Source organism: Neofelis nebulosa, chromosome 4, assembly GCF_028018385.1.
Source record: "Neofelis nebulosa isolate mNeoNeb1 chromosome 4, mNeoNeb1.pri, whole genome shotgun sequence".
NCBI lineage: Eukaryota > Metazoa > Chordata > Mammalia > Carnivora > Felidae > Neofelis > Neofelis nebulosa.
In genome coordinates this window covers 153,703,451-153,720,406 of record NC_080785.1, presented here as the reverse complement: position 1 = coordinate 153,720,406, position 16,956 = coordinate 153,703,451, and the positions used below count along the sequence as shown (strand labels likewise).

General features: G+C 54.4%; 1 protein-coding gene and 2 long non-coding RNA genes across 3 annotated transcripts in view; all 3 read right to left on the bottom strand.

The window, feature by feature from the left end:
* The window catches only part of LOC131510250 (uncharacterized), a 250,588-nt gene that overhangs the window by 13,363 nt on the left and 220,269 nt on the right, over positions 1 to 16,956 (bottom strand). The window lies entirely within an intron of this gene.
* CCDC12 (coiled-coil domain containing 12) overlaps positions 1 to 16,956 on the bottom strand; it is a 53,698-nt gene that overhangs the window by 3,811 nt on the left and 32,931 nt on the right. The window lies entirely within an intron of this gene.
* Positions 3,523 to 16,953, bottom strand: LOC131510253 (uncharacterized). The gene is made up of 2 exons (XR_009260964.1): positions 15,794 to 16,953; positions 3,523 to 15,039 (listed from the first exon to the last, which is right to left on the bottom strand). It is a non-coding gene; the product is annotated as an uncharacterized LOC131510253 (long non-coding RNA).

The window sequence follows — 16,956 nt, the reverse complement described above, 5'->3', positions numbered from 1 at the left end:
CGTCATCTGCCGGGGAGCAGCTGGGCGGGTCACTCCGCCAAGGCCCCGCCCGCACCATAGGTTCTCGCCCAGAGCTGGGGCCAGGGATGCCCGGGAGCATTCTCTGGCTGTCTCTCCTGGATGAGCTCCATCTGACAGCTGGGAGAACTGAGGGTCAGAGAGACTGGAGCATTTTCATAAGGTCTCACAGCAGTGGCTGCAGCGTCTGACCCGGAGTCAGGGCCGGAGCTCCTGGGCTGAGTTTCTCCTACAGGACAAAGCCGGTGGTCACCCACTGTTTCTCCAAGCCTGGCTTCCTTCTTAGAGCCTCTGTGGCCTGGAGCCGCTGGCACAGACCTCAGCTCCTGGTGGCAAGGGTGTGTGCGTGCGAGGAGTAGCCGGCAAGGGTGAAGGACAGGCACGACAGTGTGCAAGGCTGGGACAGCCGGGAGAACTGCATGGCCCCGCGGCCACAAGAGGGCTTTAAAACGCTACTGGGCAGACCCCAAGACCTCCGTGAAGGGAGGGGAGCTGTGAGGGACCAGGATCACACACTGGGCTCGGCCAGCAACAGCGCTGTTACTTTCCTCTCACGTCAGTCCCCTTGGGCAGGGGTGGCCTCCACGCCAAGCGTGTGCTGGGGTCTTCCTGGCTCAGCAGCTCATCAATCCCAACCCCCACACAGGGAAGCTTGACCACAGGAGAAATGGCCCCAGGCTCCCTCCATGGGCTGGCAAAGTGACACTTTGCATGTGGGGGCTGCTGCTTCATAAAGGCAAGACAGACTGTGGGACAGACCATTTCCACTCTAGGGAAGCAGAACAGCCCCCTGACATGCCAGCCAGGTGAGCCTGGGAGGTGGGTCCTCCTTCACTACGTCTTCGGAGCCCCTCAACGACTGCTGGCCCCTCAGAAGTCCTGGGATGGTTTTCCCAGCAGGAGGGCTCCCACAGTCCGTCACCTACCAAACCCTCTGTGCCGGGCAAAACCGCTGCTGAGGTCCCCTGTGCAGGCAAGCTGTTCTAGAGATGAGGCAGCAGGTGTCTGTGGCCACACACCTAGCAAGTGGCAGAGGTCTGAATCTGGGAGCTTTCTGTTGCCAACCAGTCCCTATCACCAGCTCTGGCAGCCCCCTTCTCTGCCAGGGCCCCAGGCCCTGAGTCCACGGCGCTAAGAGCAGGACACCCACCCTGTCCTCTATCCTCTCGCGCCTCCTGCAGGCCTGCTGGTAAATGCCACGGAAGCCCCAGCAGAGAAAGTGGGGCATGATTCAGTACACTGACTTTCGTTCACAAGGTAGTGAGAAAAGCAGAAGAGAAACTGGGTGTGGGAAGAAAACTGCATGGACTAGTGAGAAAAAAAAAAAAAAACTATCGCTCTCAGAAACCAGCTTCAGGGTTTTGTGAGAAATCAGCAGGAGAGAGGGGAGTCTGCTAGGAACTAGACCTAGAGCTCGAAGCCCCAGGAACAAGTACCCGCGCCCCAGCCACCTTGCTGCCCAGGCTTCGTAAGATGTTGGAACAGGGAAGACACAGCAGGGGGACAGGGAGAGGGCAGCACAATAGGAAAGAGCAGCACTGGTGGGGCCGGGGCGGGGCGGGGGGGGGGGGGGGAGGAGGCTGGCCATACAGCAGCCCCATCCCCCACAGCAGTGCTACCGCCCAGCGTCCCCTGCTCTCCCTGGGAGCTGAGCACCAGTCCAGCAGTCGAGAACACCTGTGTCCCAGTCACTGTGGGACCATCCCATTCTCAGCCTCAGCTTCCACCTCATTAAACAAGAAGGCTATGTCCAGCTCCGTCAAGCTACATCCAAGCCCTCTCTGATTCACTCTGTGAGAGCTCATGAAGAGATAACCTCTAATGAATGCCCAGTTACCTGCCCTGCCCTCGGCCCCCACCCCTGAAGGGCAGGAGTCTCTGTGACAGGTCATGGGGGCACTGGGTTCTGCTCCAGGGCCTGGCTTTTCCAACACAGAGCCGAGGTTTAACCCCCTGCTTCTGAAAATGGCTGAAAACACCTGACAAGAGACATATTTTTATTTATTTATTTATTTATTTATTTATTTATTTATTTTTACCGTTTATTCACTTTTGAGAGAGGCAGAGCATGAGCAGGAGAGGAGCAGAGAGAGGGGGAGACACAGAATCCGAAGCAGGCTCCAGGCTCCGAGCTGTCAGCACAGAGCCCGATGCGGGGCTCGAACTCACAAACCGTGAGATCATGACCTGAGCTGAAGTCGGACGCTTAACCAAGTGAACCACCCAGGAGCCCCGAGACATATTTTTAAAAATCTGTTAGCCTTGGACAAGTCCCAAGGCAACCAGGATCTGAGGGACTGCAATCATAGGGAGGGCAAGTGTGACAGGTGAGCCTGACACTGGGCACCTCATCTCCCCTAAAGCATCTGTCTATTTACGAGCAGAGGCTGCATAGCTGAGACCCCAAGGAGAGCTCCCTGCAATCTCATGTGGCTGAAGAGATAAAAGTTTCCATCAGTGCAGGAAGGAAGCCTCTTCCCCAGTCCTGAGAGGGTGGGTCAGGGCACCCCTAGTCTAACTGCCTGCCCGAAGCTTGAATACATCTTCCCTGGAGGAAAATAAATGATTCAGAACCCCAGATTATCTGTAAGATTTTTCATACACAACATCCAGGATTCAACCAAAGCCACGATAAAAGAAAATAATAATAAAGGTGATAGAAATACACTCACAGGAGATCCAGATATTAAAATGATTAGAAATGAAATATAGGGGCACCTGGGTGGCTCAGTTGGTAAAATATCTGACCTTGGCTCAGGTCATCATCTCACAGTTTGTGGATTCAAGTCCCGCATAGGGCTTTCTGCTCTAAGCACAAGCCTGCTTTTCAGATCCTGTCTCTCTCTCTCTCTCTCTGCCCCTCCCCTGCGCTCGTTCTCACTCTCTCACTCAAAAATATAAACGTTTAGGGGCGCCTGGGTGGCTCAGTCGGTTAAGCGTCCGGCTTCAGCTCAGGTCATGATCTCGTGGTTTGTGAGTTAGAGCCCTGCATCGGGCTCTGTGCTGACAGCTCGGAGCCTGGAGCCTGTTTCGGATTCTGTGTGTCTCTCTCTCTCTGCCCCTCCCCCGCTCATGCTCTGTCTCTGACTCTCTCAAAAATAAACATTAGAAAAAAAATCTAAAAATAAATAAATGTTTTTTAAAAAGAAATGAAATATAAAATAACTGAAATTTGGGGGTGCCTGGGTGGCTTAGTCGGTTAAGTGACCGACTTTAGCTCAGGTCATGATCTTGTAGTTTGTGAGTTGAGCCCCACATCAGGCTCACTACTGTCAGTGCAGAACCTGCTTCGGACCCTCTCTCCCCCTCTCTGCTGTTCCCCTGCTCGTGCTTGCTCTCTTTCTCAAAAATAAACATTAAAATAAAATAAAAATAAAAATAAAATAACATAACACATTTTTTAAAGTTCAGGAAAATATACCACAAGGTGGAGAATTTCAGCAGAGTATCTGAAACTGTAAAACTTAATGAAATGGAAATTCTGCAACTGAAAATCAACCAAAGTTAAGAACTCAATAAATGGATTTAATAGCAGTTTAAAACAGCTAGACAAAGGGTTAGTGAACCACCAATAAGTCAGAAAATACCCAGACTGAGGCACAGAGGGAAAAAAGTTGGAAAATAGAGAAAAGAACATAAGAAACCTATGGGACACAGCAAGAAGATCTAACATACATATAACGACAGCCCCAGAAGCAATGTTTAAAGAGATAATAGCGGGGGCACTAAAGCAGCTCAGTCAGTTAAGTGCCAACTCTTGATTTCGGCTCAGGGCACAATCTCACAGTCCATGAGTTCAAGCTCTGCGTCAGGCTCCATGCTGACAGTGCAGAGCCTGCTTGGGATTCTCTCTCTCTTTCCCTCTCTCTCTGCCCCTCCCCTGGTCGTGCCTGTACACTTTCTCTCTCTAAAAATAAATAAATAAAACATTAAGAAAAGAGAGAGACAATAACTGATGATTTTACATAATAAGTGGAAAACATCAAGCCATACAATATACACAGATTAAAGAAACACTATGAACCCCAAAGAAGAGCACACCTGGGCAAATCATTATCAAACTCCTAAACACCAAAGACAAAGAGAAAATTCTTAAATTCAACAGACACCTGATCTTCAAAGGAGAAACTAAAATGGACAGCTGATTTCTCAACAGAAACAATGGAAACCGACAATGGGGTGATATGGCCAGAGAAAGAAAAGTTGGCGAAACTGGTTGTCAGGGAATCTGTTCTTTACTAAAGGGAGTGCTTTTGACAGAAGGAAAATGACCTCAGATGAGAGCAACCAAACTGCAGGTAGGAATTAAACGCCTCAGAAAGAGTATGTGGGGAAATCTAAATGAATATTGACTGCACAAAAGAGTAAAAATGACTTGTGGGGGGAGCCTGGGTGGCTTGGTCGGTTAAGCGTCCGACTTCGGCTCAGGTCATGATCTCACGGCCCGGTGAGTTCGAGCCCCGCGTCGGGCTCTGTGCTGACCGCTCGGAGCCTGCAGCCTGTTTCAGATTCTGTGTCTCCCTCTGTCTCTGCCCCTCCCCTGTTCATGCTCTGTCTCTCTCTGTCTCAAAAATAAATAAACGTTGAAAAAAAAAATTAAAAAAAAAAAATGACTTGTGGGATGGAAAATGCAGCAGCAATAGCACTAGAGACGGGAAGAACCATCCATGGTGTGAGAATGTTCTGCAGCCCTGGCGTCGCATGGGAAACGGTACAGTGTTACTTTATGTTGGACTTCGGTAGGTTCAGGATGTATGTTGTATCCCTACGGAAACCCCTAACAGGAAAAAGAGTATATAATTAACAAGTTATATTAACAGGAAATGGAATGATTAAAAACAAAACAAAAATCCAAAAAACCAAAATTGAGATAAAAAGGAAAGCTGAGAAACAACAAGTTCGCACACAAAACGGGCCCAGGCCGCCAACCTGGGGGCTCCCCACGGCGGCATCTGGCGGTATCCGGAGCTGCCACAGCTCTGGGAGGCTGGGAGATGGGACTACACCACGCCAGCCGGGCCCCTCGGAAGCTGCCACAGTCACTAGGCAGACGCTGGCATCTGGAGCTCACTCTTCTAGAGGCCACTGGAGCCACGCACAGGTTCTGCTACCCTGGTCTTAGAATGTGGAGGCTGCGGTGGGAGGAGGTGCTGGAGCCCGAGGCTCCTAACAGGGTGACCTGGGTCCAAATCCCAGCTTTGATGCTTCCGAGACAAGGATGGGAAGGGTCATGCTCTCATTGGCTTCCACATGGAAATCAAGGACATCTTGATTTCATGAGGCTGTGTAAGGGATTCAAGCTGTGGACATCGATACTGAACAGAGTAGTGCCCTGCAGCACAGAGTCAAATCTCCCAGGAGTGCCTTGTTCTCACTCCACAACGCTGCCCCAGAAGCCCCGCCCCACACCCCAAGGGCTCCACCTGCCAGGGTGGGAATATGGCAGACTGTCCCAAGATGGGACAGTTAGCCCTCCGAAGCCCAGAGAGTAACCCTCGAGTGCAGCTGGGAACAGCAACCCAGCAGACACATACGTGGCCTAGCAAGGCTTCTCAAAATACCCTCCATGAGCTAGGGTGCCTGAGCAGATGAAGTGGTCCTTGTGTGGCCCACCGGGTGGCAGAGATGTGCCTATTCCTGCACACCACACACCGAGTGGCAGGACGGGCCAGGACATACCACCAGCAGTTGAGGGCTAGCCAAAGAACAGAAAACTACTCTCTCCCTGCCTGCCTCCTCAGTGTGTCTGGTCTCCACGAGCCCGGCCTCGGTCACGAGTGAGTCCCGGAAGCGGGGCCAGCCAGGAGCCTGGCTTCTCTTCTCTTACTTATCTCTGCAGCCCTCTCTGCTCAGAACCGGGTGTGGAGTGGACCTGGACTGGACTGAAATCTGCGGATAGGACTTAGAAGACAGGCTCTGAGGCAAGGCCTAAGCAATAGGCCACAGGCGGGGTGGGCTGGCCCCGGCCCCGGCCCCGGCCCCGGAGGAGCCACAGGCAGAGGCGTGGGAGACGGCCAGGCCAGAGGAGTGCCCAGAACTTTTCTCCAGCCATCTCCGGGCCTGAGGCTACAAAACACATGAGTCCTGAGCTAGGGGCTACGGAGGACACAGACTTGAGGGCCCCTTCCCCGAGCTAACCCTCTCCTGGTGGGGAGAGAGCGCTTCACGGAGACCCTGGTCACATGCCCTCTGGCCTGTATCAACAACAGAATGCCACAGGACCAGAGGGACAATGAAGACGCTCTTTGTGACTTTTGTGGGATGAACGCCATGATGTGCTACTGCTAGACTAACCAGAGCAAGGTGAGGAAGAGTAGCGTGCTATCACGTGTGTAAAAACAAGTGTGCTGTTTGGCGGGGGGGCGGGGTTGGACATACCAGCATAGTTTCCTATCTGTGTACCGCCTACCTCTGGAAGATGCCAAGAAGCCGGCCCTAAAAAGGTGGTCTTAGGGGCACCTGGCTGGCTCGGCTGGTAGAGCACATGACTCTTGATCTCAGGCTTGTGAGTTCAAGCCCCACATGGGGGCAAGGAGCCTACTGAGGGGAGGGGGAGGTTGTCTTATAAGCAAGGGTTGGGAGTGAATGAAGAATTTTTTCCCCGTGTGCCTTTTAATACCTTTGAATTAGGAGCCACGAATCCCTTACATACTCAAAAACTAAAATAAAATGTGTAAATATACACCCAAATAACTACAGACATCAGATCCATCACTGCATAACCACTGAAAACGCTGTCTGTGAAAGACTGCCCTTAACACGCAACCGAACAATTAACAGAAAGACAAAAACAACCAAACGCTGACAGTGATTAGCTAAGCGATCCTTTTACTTGCTTCTCTGATTTTCTGTAGTTTCTAGAGTTGCTAATGTAGTTAATATTCTGTCTGCACAGAAACAGCCAACCAATTAGACAGAAGAAAACAAAGAAAGAGGCAGCAGGCAGAGGGGACACAGTGAGGCTGACCCCCAGGAGCAGGGACTGTGGTGGGCTCAGCACCCAGCAGCCATCAGCGCCTCTGGCCAAAGAGAAGCAGAGGCCAAGACGCGCTCCGGAGGCTTTTGGCCCTGGAGTCTACGGACAGGAGGGCAACACAGTGAGCCCAGTGCCTTCTAGGACTCCACCCTTTGCAACCACGTGTCCTGGGCTACCCACAGGCCCCTCCATGGAGGCAACTGGCATCTGAGCTGAGCCTGTGGTCTGTCCCATGGGGAGGACAGACACAGAGGCCACCTGGGAACCTCTACTTTCACCCTCTCTGATCCAGGGTCCCCAGTGTCCCCTAAACAAGACTAAGCCTCTTAGCACAGTCCTGGCCTCATTCCTCATTGTTCCCTACAGCCTGCTTTCCAATCAAATGTCCCCTGGGTCACTGCCAGCCCTGCCTCCTACACACTCTGAAGCCCCTTAGGCTGCAAGAGCTAGCTCAACAAGATGGCACTGCGGGCAGCCCTAATGTCCCCACTCACCCCAAGACAGCTGACCGCTCCTCTCCTGTGCCCCCTCTTTGCCCTACATGCCCCTACCCTCTACTCAGCAGCCCTCACACCCCACTGCACATGGCCCCTTTGTGGCTGTCCTGCACACCCTGCCTTACAAGTGCCTAGGGACTGAGCTCCAGCACTAAGCTCCCAGCATGCGCTTGCCCCCGGCTCGATGGAAGAATTCAGAGAGGGCGCTGATGGGTGGCCAGGGGCCCTGTGGGCCTTTTAATGCTTGGGAAGACAATATAGGAAGTAAAGGATTTTTGCCCAGGAGATTCAAAAAAGGCAGGAATGTGTTCTGGTCAAGGCAGCCAACTCCTAAGTGACTTCCACTGTCTCCGTGGCAAAGCAACAGTGATGCCCAGGTCCACATTCTATGGAGCCTCCTTAAATTGGGGGAAATGTACCCTTTCCCATCTCCTCTCTTCCGCCTTCTCCCCAGGCATCTGAGGAGACCTATCAAGTGCCCGAGCAGGTTCGGTGACCGCTGAGAGGTCTTCCTCAAGACCAGCTGCAGGGCCCCCAGGCGTGGGCTGGCTGGGAGAGCCCGGGGAGAGGACACGGAGGTGCCTTTTCACACCTTCCATGTGTGCCATTCAGAGGAAGGGAGGAAAAAGCTGGCATTCTCTGTAAAGTGGGAAACTCTACCCAGGAGTAGAGTTCTAGAATGTCCAAGTGAAAGGAAATTTCCAGATGATGTGGTCCAAAGCACTCCCTGGTGAATGGGCATCAGAGAAAGCCCGCTGCTCATGGAGGTTTCCTAGCCCTGGCCCACTTCACCCTCCTTCATCCATGCTACCAGCCTTACCCTCTGGGACACGAGCCTCTCTTCTCACCTCGCACACAGCCCCTCCTGCACCCCTGGAGAGAGGCCGGAATGGGGCAGTCCCACGTGGCCTGCTGAGAACACAGCCCACCCCACCTGGCTACCGTGGTCCCTCCTGCCTATACAGGCCCCTCCAGGACCAGAAAAAGGGCTGTCTCGAAGCTCTCCCCCCAGCCACTGACCACAGGGAAGGCCAAGCCCAGGAGGGACCTGCGAGGCCCTGGAGGCCAGCACTGGCTGAAGACAGCAGCTCTGACCGCAGAGGCACACAGTGTGCACATCCGGGGTACAGAGACGCAGGGCTCTTCCAGGGACACACACACCCCAACAACCTTCTGGCTGCCTTAGGCTCTGCACACGGACGACACTCACCTCCATGTCCCCAATACAAACAAGGCCTCGTTTCTTGCTACCAGTGGCCAGACCCTGGAGACCCATGAAAACAAGGTGACAGGCGACCATCTCAATTGGTGTGCACAAGGGCTCCAGAGGCTGGCAGTCACTTCCCTCAAGACTGATGAAAGCGTTCAAACCTCATGACCTGATAAGCCTGCTCTGGGGAACTTATTCCGTAGAAATAGCAACAAAGCAGGGACAAACAAAACACAATGCTCCACACGGAAATGTTTCTGGTAGCAGAATCTGTAGCAGCCCTGGGCAGACACTTGTGGCTCTCTTCTGGCAGAGTCCCCCAGAGGATGAGCACCCTTCCAGATGACGGCCAGGACTGGGCGTGAGGGTGGGTGGGAATGTCCAGCTCGGGACAGTGCAATCACAACACCTAGAAACTTCACTATAGGTAAAGTACAAAATCAGCGTGGAACCTGTTGGGCTACGGTGATGTTTTTGTTTGGTGGCTGCTGAACAGTTTAACCCAGGACACTTGGATACTTGATGGTTGGCTTAATAGCAAATGAAGCTTTTAAAGAGCCCAGCGGCTTCCCCACTCATGGGCAGAAGACATAGGACTCCAGCTGTCCTCCCAAAGGACGACTCTGGCCACACCATGGGGACAGACTACAGATAGGGGACAAAGCTCCCTCCCCTTCCATCCGGCCAGCCACCCCAGGCCTCCTGTCCTATGACAGGCAGAGAGGATGTGGCACAAGAACCGACCACGTGCTGGACAGGGCCACATCACGTGGACAAAGCCTCTCAAGTGACCCCTCAGAGGGCTTCAGGGAAAGCGGTGGGAGCTCCCGCATCTGCTGGTCCTGCCCCGGCTCCAAGGCCCAGGCGACAGGCAGAGAATGGGATAATGCTTGCTTCTCAACAGGAATGCCCTCCACGTGCTGCCCTCAGGGCTGCCCTTCAACCTAAGGTGGTTACTGACACGCTCCAGACGTGGAAATCAGTCCAGAGAGGCTCATGGATGTGTTCGAGGCATCGGAGTGAGGGAAAAGTCAGAGCCAGAATCCAAACCCAGGTCTCTGGCCTTCAGGCAGACCCCAGTCCCCCTCACCGAGCTCCTCAGGGACCCACGATCATGTGGAAGAGTAAAAGCTTCCTGACCCCACGACCGGGAGTCCTGCCCAGGGCTGCAGTCCCACTTGCAGTGCAAGTGCTCTGAGCCCTTGGTGTTCCTTAAGGGGAAAATGCATGCTGGGCACCCCCCACCCTCCCGCTCCAGGAGTGCAGTCCACAGCGCCATTCTTGAAACCCCTCTTCCCTCTCCAAAGCCCATCCCCCCAGCCCTCCGAGCTACCAGGACCCCCACTCAGCTCCTAAAATCACAGTGGGTCACAGGTGTTAGCGGCACAAAGGGCTTTAGAAATACACAACAGAAAGGCAGCCACGCCTTTGCCTTAAAAACAGGGAGGCCACGGGGCACCAGAGCCGCTAGGGATGGGACCCACATGGGAGCCCCACCAAGACAGACTGACAGCTATGTTCACCCAACTGTGTCGGCCCCAAGGCCCACCAAGAGCACCAGATGCCCAGCCCCTGATGGTTCAGAAGAGCCAGCAGCTGTTCAAGGCAATGCCCAGGGCCAAGGGTCAGGTCCCTGCCCGGCTCGAGCTGCCGGCACAGCAGGGTCATGTGGCCTGCACCCGCTCCCACCCGAGCCTCTGCAGAGCCCAGACCACGTTCTCTGGATTTCCAGGTTGGGCTTTGTACCCACCCCACCTGAAAACGCACAGCTGACGCGGACGTGAAGCACCAGAAATGGCTGAGGTACCAAAAATCAAGAGCTGAAAAATAAATTATGAGTAGTACTCTCAAAGAAATATTAAGCAGCCACTGAGAATCTTGTAGAAGTGTATTTATCAAAAGATGGTCGGGCTACAGTACGTGAAAACGGTAACAGCAGGATATGCACAGATACATGGTGGTCTGTATTTTCTAAGTTTTCCACAACTGAAAGAAATATGTAATTTAAGTACTTTGTATCAATTTAAATTTTAAAAGAGGAGGAGGGTAAAGGCTTTGGCAGCTGAGCTGAACCCCAAAGGGCCCACAAGACGAGGCCAGACACTGGCCACACTGGCTGTCTGGGGCCAGACGGGACTGGGGAGAAGGAGCCTGCACAGCCCCTCGCCCCCCATCCTCCTGGGGCCCAACCCGTCGCACAGGCCACACGGTGGATGGCGCTCAACCCCACTAGGCTGCCCTGGGCTGTAAGCCGCCAGCCTCTGCTGCAGGCTGCCAGAGAAACCCTCCTCTTCTCGCCGCACAGCTGCCTGGCCCCCCTGATGCCCACCCCGCCGGCCCCGGCCAAGAGGGCGCGTGGTACGGAGGCTCCAGCACCTCCGTGTTTGGGAGCAGCGCTAAGGGTGAAGGTCATGGAGCAGAACCAGGCCTGGCCTGCCTCAGGAGCTGGCAGACAGAGGCATCTGGGGGGAGTCCCAGCGCTGTTCCGCTTGCTCTCAGGAGGGAGATCTTGGACAAGTCACTTCATCCGCATGAAGCACAGCTTCTTCACCTCACGGTGCACCACACCTACCCCCAGAACAGACAGGGGGATTTACTGAGAAGGGCTTTGGAAGCACTGATGATCATGACCTACGAGATCAGGCCTCCTTTCCACGAAGAAAGGACCCAGCCAGCCTCCCACCTTTCCCTGACACAGAAGGGAAGCGCCTGGCCTGGTCTCATGGTGAACACTGCCGTCCTTCAACTAGTTCTCTCTTGGTTCATTCTCCCACATTCCAGGCCTATTCCTGAGCAACAGAGCAAAAGCAGAGCGGCCGCAGGTCTTTGTGCTGGTGCCTCAGCACGAGCCATGGAGCCACGCTCCCTCCCCAGTGCCACGGATGGGACAGCCCCAGGCCCGGAGCGCAGTGAGGGAAGCCCAGAGGAGTGGGTGAGGGCCACTCTGGTGGTTACCGCTACAGTGGAACAAGGGCCGCTGAATCAAGCGGATGCCACGGGTCTGTGAGCACGCCCTGGCACACAGACACCGTCCTGGGGACCCAACTCGCAGACAAAAGAAGGCCTGCCATTTGCCAGCCTACAGGGTTTGGGCGCCAGGCCAGGCCCAGGCTGGGCCTCAGCTGGGATGGGACCTCTCTCCACACGGGAGTGGGAGAACTGGTTTTCCATCCTGAAGAAGGAGGGCCAGTGGCCCAGTTTCTCCAGCAGCAGTGTGTGACACGCACTCCAGAGTGAACCACTGTCCCCGAACGGTGACTGCTCCAGCTGGGTGCAGACCTTGATCCAAAGCCAGAGGGAGGTGGTGGCTGTGGGGGCTGAGGGTTGAGGCTTGCTTGTTCAGGCACTCAATAAGACACGCTCCCCTGCCCCATGCCCAGTAGAGTGTGCAACACCTCCCCTCTCCTCCCACCTGGCAGGGTGGCTGTGACTATCAGCCACGAACCCTACCCCAGGCACCCCTCTATGGCACATATGTCAGCTGACTTGCCATCAGAGGAAGGGACTGAGGGCTTGAAAAGAAAAAAACAAAAGCAGCTGACAGAAATACCCCTTTCTGTGGGCCAGCTTTCCAGGGCCGCCAGATCGTCTCTTATCTAGGCAGCAGGCAAGGAGCTGTGTTAGAGATGAGTCACGGAGGCCCCTCAGAGTTAGCTACAGGGCAGGCTGGCTAGAAGAGGGCGGATCCAGCCCAAATAACAAGCAGGACCCTTTTCTGGCAATGCAAACACGTCTTTCCTTCCCACAGAACGTGGCTCAGGCTGGTCCCCCTTCAAGGGACCGACTCCCCACCCTAGTGGGGATTTGGTTGTATGGGGGACAGGGTAGGGTTTATCCTGAAGAGAGTAATACAAATTTTTAAAAAGGAATTTTGATCTACAGGTTCCAAGCAATTCCAATCAAAATCCCAGCAAGCTTTTCTTATAGATACGAACAAGCTGATGCTAAAATTTATCAGGAAGGGCAAAGGAACTAGAACAGCCAAGATTCTGAGAAGATTCCTTAGGCAAATGGGCAGGAGCACGGGCAGAGAGGAAGCTGGGTGAGTCGCCAGCATGGCTGGTGAGGGGCGACGTCCTGTGGTGCCTGCCTCCAATCCTGTTGGGTTTTCCTGTTTCCTCAGCCACATACCCTACCCCCCACGCCCCTGCATGTGCAAAATGATGCCGCTCAACTTCTTTGCTGAGGATGATCTGTACCAAGGAAGGGAGGCCCCACAGAAGACCTCCTAACGATTCATTTCTTGGCCAATGTACTTACTTCTATCCTTATCCACCCACCTCCCTGTTTCCCCCATGACTGCCCTATTTGCAAAGTTAGCATAGCCTACACAAACATTAGTTCTGCCTTTTCCAGGTGTGTCTGGAGTCCTTCAGCTGGCTCAGGAGGGCCTACAAGTGTCTTCTTCCTGCCCACAGCCCAGTGACGGTATCTGCTGTGCTCATCAGGAAAGCAAGTGTTATTTTTCTCCCCATCTTTCAGTCAAAGAAAGCCTCGGGTGAGGCTCACTGAGGCAATGTGACTTGCCAAGGCCAGAAGGCTCCTGAGTGGCAGTCCTGAGGTCTCACCATCAGCCTAGTTCCTACAACTTTGGGGCCGCTGCTGCACAAAGAACTGCCTCAACCTTTCTTATTTTGCTCAGTCCTGTCAGTGTAAACAAAGGCACATGACGACCTAGTTAGTGAACACCAACTGAAGAAACAGGCTGCGTGCCACGTGCCTGTGCAGAGCCTAAAGGCCACCATATTAAATCCTCCTCCCTGCTCCAGCGACCTGTATAAAGCCCAGGCTGGGGTCTACAAGCAATGGGTCAGAGGATGTCTGTCCATGCCTCTCCAACAAGTGGCCATCCCACTTGTCCTTTCACCCTGCTGGTGTACACCTCTGGACCTTCTCTGCCTAAATCCTACCCACTAAGATTCCAGACCTAACTCAAGAGGAATGTTCTCCAGGAGGCCTTGTCCTGCTGCCCTGGGCTGAAGGCGGCCTGGAGTGGGCCCTGCGTTTCTCTCAGGACACTTCAGAAGGGCTGGTGCCCACAGGGCTGCCCACCTGGCACCTTGGCTCAGTGTGTGTGGACCTGGACTGAAGCAGACTATTCTTACCTCCCAGGAGCCAAGGAAGCTGAGATGCTCACCAGTTAACTGGCCTCAGAGGTCATCCCTGCCACCACCACCCCGCTCAGTGGACCTAGAAGGTAGCCCCTTTCTCCCCATTGGCAAAGGGGGCCGTGGCAGGGGGCTGTGGCCTAGGGGCTGGAGCCTGCTTTCAAGCCGTAAGCATCCTGCTGGGAGTTCCTTTCCAGACTTGGGGTACAGATGAGCAGAAAGGTCCCCTCTTTCCTGGGAGAGACGCTGACAGACTCTGCTGCCTCATGGTACTTCTGGAAAGCCCACACCCAAACCCTGGACCCTGCAGTCTGGGGTTACACCCACAAGGGTCTGGCCACTTGGCACAGGGACTGAGGCCTTCCAAGATAAACCCAGACAAACCCTTTACTCTATGCCAGTTAAAGTGAGGAGAGTCCATTTTTCCTGGGGGGGGGGTGGGGGGCCACAAATTCACTCCTGGCTAAGGCTGGGCTTCCTGACAAGCTAGGCAGTGACTGAGCAGCAGAGGGACAGCCACTAAAGTCAAGCCCCTGCCTACTAGGCCAGACTGGCCCACCACACACCCTACCTTAAAGGGGCAGGGTCAGAGGAAAGTGGAAGAACAGGATAAGCTGAAGCAGAACCCAATTCAGTGTCTTCAAGTTTGATCCCTGGGCTGCTATGAGCAAAGGAACAGGGACCCTGCATTCGCTCACTGAGGGGATCTCACAGGGGGTCTGGAGCTTCACTACAAAGGACTCTAGCAGGAGAACGGGGTCTCTTTGACCCGGAGATCCCGCACAGGAACCTGGAACTGTGCGCCCTTCACTTTCTCTTTCACGCTGCTTTCATTATGAATCTCTCAGGCACACAGGAAAATTCAGAGAATAACACAACACTTGTACTCACTTCCTGCAGAGTCAACAAAAGCAACATTTTGCATTTTTTGAGACAGGTTTGTCCCCCCCCCCCCACTTTGTTGTTGTTGTTAAAGAAATCCTATGCTGTAGCCGGTGAAAGCCTCTCCCTAATTCTGTCTCCTCCCCGCTTCCCAGCAGCTAATCTGAGGCCAGGAGCTGGTGCACCTCCACCTGCATGTTTACACTTCTGCAGCTCCCGCTTCATAGCCCTTGACAGCTTACCACACACTTGCTTTTCTGTGAAGTCTGTCTCCCTCTAGAGAATGCCAGCCCCCTGAGGGCAGGGCCTATTTCGTCCACTGCTGCCTCCCAGGCCAGGAAGGATGCCCTGTGCCAATCGGACAACCAGCCGAGTCAGGCCTTGTTGAACGAGTAACACCTCTATCGCTGTGGGGGCTTCTGAATTTGATATACACATTCCTACCCTGTCTGTTCTCAGTTCTGAAGCCTGCTTTTTCCTCTATCAACACAATATTTGAGATTCAATCGCACAGTTCAACAGTCAAGTCTTCTACTCTATGACCCACCCACCTGCTAACCAATGACCCTTCTCTTTCTCATCAAGGAGGAGGGGGGATGAAAGCAGGGACCTTCCAGCAGAGCCAAGAGAGCCCAGGACTCAACGCTCTAGCCAGTGACTGAGAACCTAAGAACAAACCAGAAGAAAACCAAAGGTTCCCCCAGCAGTTACCACAGAACAGGGGAAACTGTGCAGGTATGCACCCCCAAACCACACAAGTGGAGTCACGTGACAAAAGAGCAACCACCTGGCCTTTGTCTCTGTCACCAGCCAGGCTCCCTGAGGTGATGGGGGGAGGGTGGGCCCAATAAGAAAGCACAGAGCCCACTGGGGTGGCGAGGGTCCCAGCACCGCCAACTGGCACCACCAGCCTCTCGGCACAGAGCTGTTACCATCTCTGATAATAAGGGAGGTGGCAAGGACCCCACAGGGCTGCTGTGAGGACAGTGTGAACCCACTGGGTAAACTGTGAAGCCACACTCACACGTGCACGCGCGCGCACACACACACACACACACACACACACACACACACACCCCTCTGTGGACCTGGAAAGCCCTACCTCATTTGAGATCAGCTCCAGAAGAGGGGTCTGCTCCTCCTGAGTTCCCACTCACACTGGTAAAGACAACACAAGGCTGTGGCATCAGGAAGGCCTGCTCCCTCCTCCGGGGAGGGTCCCCCGCTCCTGCTATAAACCCGCAAAGCACAGTCCGCCCAGGTAAGTTTTCTGAGGACCTCAAGATCCACTCCCCCAAGTGAGCCAGTGCCGTCAAGCCCTGTGCCTGCTTGGGAGAGAGGACATCAAGGTGACCTGTCCATTCGGAAACCAAGTCTGATCCTAAGCACAGCCCCCCAGCTACCCTTATGGCCCCAGCTCGGTGCTGGGTGTGGGAGGGAGGGCACGAGACCCAACCCTGGTATGGGAAGTGCTGGGCACACATGAAGGTTCTCCCCAGCTCATGAAGACCAAACACAGAGCTCCTGCCTGCCCCACACGCTAGCTCTGCAAGTGGGCTCCCGGGTATTTCTGATGCAAAGCAGCACCCAGGTCGTGTGGAGGTGCCAGCCCTCGGGACTGGAGGCAGACCATGTGCCCGCAACCACAGGGGAGAGTGCCAGGTTCAGGGAAACTACAGTTGACTCAGCCAGAAGACAGGATTTGCAAAGAGGAATGCCCTCTATGACCTGAGAGGGGTGGGGGAGCACAGACAGGGATGAAGAAGTGGAGGCCTCTGAGCTGAGCTCCACATGAAGACCAACATGTCAAAGGCAGAGATGAAAGGAAAACGGAGATGAGGAGGAATCCAGGCTGAGAGAGGATGCTGTCAGGAGATGCTGAAGGGCCAGAGAGGTTACGGGGGGACTAGGTTGGACCAGGCCGGTGGCCTGGACAGAGCTTACACACCAGGCAGGGTCTGGGCCTGATTCTGCAGGTGCCAAAGAATCACGACACAAAAGCGGTTTGACGGGAAGAGTGATAAACCATAAGGAGGGTCGAGAAGAAATTGCCGGTGGCTGAGTACGAGCCAGCGGGCCAGCAGGGGAAAGGGTACAGAGCAGGCTCAGGCTCCGACTGGGGAGAAGGGCGACATTTTCAGCTCTGAGCAGGCAGCCCGGGGTGGGGAGGAAGGCACGGGGTAAAGACTGTGAACAGAGGTGAGAAGACACAGAAACCGGGAGGTGTCACTGGAGCACACAGGGCAGAGCACGGCACACGGGCCT